The sequence below is a fragment of the Apium graveolens genome, chromosome 3, assembly GCF_009905375.1.
Source record: "Apium graveolens cultivar Ventura chromosome 3, ASM990537v1, whole genome shotgun sequence".
NCBI lineage: Eukaryota > Viridiplantae > Streptophyta > Magnoliopsida > Apiales > Apiaceae > Apium > Apium graveolens.
Window position 1 is genome coordinate 99,619,763 of NC_133649.1, and position 3,877 is coordinate 99,623,639.

Here is a 3,877-nt window from a genome sequence, read left to right on the forward strand (position 1 = left end):
GACAGGAACTAGCACTTGAGAAATCTGATCTGTTGTAGATGGCTCTCCTACCCCTTCCTTTTTATTCTCCCCCTTTTTGTTATCATCAAGGGTAGGGGTCAAGCCTTGTGCTTGTACCAGCTGCATGAGTAGATTTGTTTGAGTTTGTTGATTCTGAAGAATGGTGACCATAGAGTCTTCAATGATTTGAACCCTATCTTCCAATCTGGCCAGCCTCTTGTCAGCATCAGATGCTTTCCTCAGTCTCCCCAACAAATCTTGCATAGTACCATAGGGTATAAGTGAATCCAATTTCTCAGTATTGTAGGATTTCAGATCAGCAATGTCCAGCTTGAGCTCATCCACACTTAGATTTTGCTGGTAATGCTGCAACTACAAGAGATGCAGAGATTCCAGATGAGCTTGAAGAATTGCCTTGGTACCAGCATCCTGAGTCTCCTGAAGGGCCTGCTAAATTGTCATGACTTGTCTGACCAAAGTGACACCAAACTCTCCTGGTGTTGATGGTTTTGCCCATGCCCATGCAGGAAGATCAGGAACAGAACTTGGGCCTGCTACTCCCCCTAAGTTCATGCTCTCATTCAAAGAATTAGAGTCATCATCATTAGAATTTACTCCAAATTCTTCAGATGGCTCACCAGCTTGAGAAGGTAGCCTGTTGACAGCAGCTTTGTCTCTGAGAAGAGATTCTGAAGTGTGTACAATGTGTAGTGTATGTTCTGCCTCTACATTGCCCTGTGCAGCCAATAATTGATAGGCTGAAATAGGGTGAGTAAAAGTGTCAGCATCCAAGGAAATGTTATCAATGACAGCTTTGTAATGTTGCTGAAATTGTCTTCCCTTGTCTGCATCATCCACTTTCATTAACTCACTAACAATGGCTGGATCCACCCTTATAGCTTCTGTACCTGCCTTTCTCTCAATTTCTCTCTCTTCTTGCATCAGGGGCTCCCCCTGGCTCACACACACCCTCACACCCTCACCCTCACCTTCTAAGGTGGCACTCCTCTCACTCACTTTTGCCATGCTGGAAGAAATAGCATGCATATGGTGACTCTCAACCTCTCCTTTTGCCTGGGAGCAACCCAGCCTCTCACTCAAAAGATCACTCCCTTCCCTCAAACCTAAAAGTGATTGCACAGTTGCCATGTCCTCTACAGTTGGAATTGTTTCTGTTAAGTGTGTAGAGACCATCAACGGATAGGGAGTATCCGTTGAAGTAGAAACTTATGGTATCAATGGATAACTGCTGTTAAGCTTATCCGTTGAAGAACAACCACTTGTCAACGGATGAGAGATATCCGTTGAGGAAGGAAAAGATGTAGATATAGAAAGTGACATAATTGTTGAATCTGTGTGGATTGATTTTAAGTGAGGTAACACAGATTCTTCAACTACATCTGAAAGAATTGGCTGATGATCCAACAAATCATCTAAAAGATGATGATCATCAGGTTTTGAGTGGGGCTCCTCCCTGAGTTTTAATGAGGGAGAATCAGGAATTGATGTGAATATCATATCCACATCCAGAGAGGGTGTTGGAGAGTTTGATGAATGGTGTGTTTCTATATTGAGAGAATGGGGATGTGATTCCACATTTGCTGGAATCACATCAAGCTGAATTTGAGAAGGCACAGATACTGGTGGATGTATCTGTGCTGTGTGTGTCCCTTGTGTGGAAACTAGGGTTTTGGCCTTCTTCTTCCTTGAAAAGGCTTTAAATGGTGAATGTGTGGCTTCAGTGTCCCTCCCTCTTTTGTTCTGTGTCCCTGGTTGGGGACTATTTTCAATAGTTACATCCTTTTGGGAGGATGCAACTAGGGATGTGCTGGACTCCTTTTGAACCACCACAGTCTTTTGAGAGACTGTGGCTTGGCTGGTTTGGGTACCACTCACCTCTCCCACCTTATCCTGGGGGGCTTTTTGATGTTCACCCCTCCCCTCACCACTCACACCCTGTTCACTCCCTTCAGGGTTTATGGTAGTTGTTACAACTGTTGTCTTTTGAGAAACAACAGAGGTATGTTTCTTTGACTTGACTTTGGAAACTTTAGATTTGGTGGCTTTGGTAGGAGCCTGTTTGGACAGAGACACAGGTTCCATAGCCACACTAGGAGGCAAAGAAACATTGGGGTTGGAAATAGTAGAAGTTAGAGAAGTATTTCCCTTACTTACCTGTGGTGCATTCATGATTGGCAAGTATACCAATGGCACTTGGCTGTTGAGGTTCATTCTCAAAAGGTCTGCAAGGACCCTTTTCTCTTGTGCCCAGCATTTGAGTTTATTATTCTCATTGGATATAACCAAACCTTCAGCAACATGGTTAGCCAATAATATAAAGAATCTAGCATAGTAGATGTTATATGGTCTATTAGCTTTGTTACCTAATCTGGAACCTAATTCTAGCATAACACAGTTGCTAAAATTAAAGTACCTATCAGAAACTAGCATATAGAGCATATTAACAAGAGATGAAGTGATAGCATCAAAATTGCTAATCTTCCCAGAGAAAACCTTAATAAAGGCATCTCCAAGAAAACTCCATTCTTTCCTAAGGCCTTTCCTTCTAATACTACCTAAACTAGCAGAATCAAAAGCATAGCCTATGGAATCTAGCATAGCAGAGACATCTTTATCAGTGTGTGGTGTCATGGCATTATTCTCAGGCAACTTAAAGCAAGATTGTATATCATCACAATTAATGCAATAGTCCTTACCTTTGAGAGAGAAGGCAATAGTCATATCTATGGAGTTGAACTCTGCAGTTGTCCAAATCTCCTCAATCACCTCACAGTAGATGGTTGGGGCTTCCAGCATTGCATAGCTTAGTTTGCAGTTTTTGATGAAGTCCATCATCTTGTGATAATCAGAATGGGCTTCATTCTTTTCAACCAAGGCTATGAAATTATTCTTTTCATAAACAAATCCTGTTTGAGACATAATTTTGACTACTGGTGCCATTGTTGTGAGTAGAGGTTGCAGAGAAAAACTTGAGAATTTAGAGAGAAAGAGAATAAGAATTGCAAGAAAGCGTAAAGTGAGAATAAGAGTTCAATTGGACTTTTATACTTTCTTGAATTAAAACGTAAATAAAATGACTGAATGATAATTTTAAGTAAGTTACAGCCGTTCAAGAACAAATAAAACTGTAGAAATTCTGAAAACTACCTTAAATATAATTACATACAACAATGTATATCTGTATCAACGGTTGAGTAAAAGAATCAACGGTTGTGACTCACTTATAGTAACTGACGTGACACTTCAACGGATAAGGGAAATAGTTATCCGTTGATGAACAACACCATTTTATCCGTTGAAGGATAAAATTACCAGAAATGTATTTGTCTTTCAACGGATAATGAACATCCGTTGATAGAGCAATTTTGGCTTTCAACGGATAGAGAATATCCGTTGATAGGATAAGTCTTAATTAAAGCCAACTTTGTTCTTGCAACAAATTTCATTTCAGGCTTCAAGACAGATTATATAGATGACATAGATTATGAATAATTAAGCATACCTAACTCACTTACTAATCTTGTGAATGTTGATTCATCAAGTGGCTTGGTAAATATGTCTGCAATCTGCTTTTCACTTGGAACAAAATGAAGTTCCACTGTACCATTCATCACATGTTCCCTAACGAAGTGGTACTTGATATCAATGTGCTTGGTTCTTGAGTGCTGCACTGGATTTTCAGTAATGGCAATGGCACTTGTGTTGTCACAGAATTTTGGAATTTTGTCAACAGTCAGACCATAGTCAAATAGTTGATTCCTCATCCATAGTATCTGTGCACAGCAACTACCAGCAGCAATGTACTCAGCTTCAGCTGTTGATGTGGAAATAGAATTCTGCTTCTTGCTGAACCATG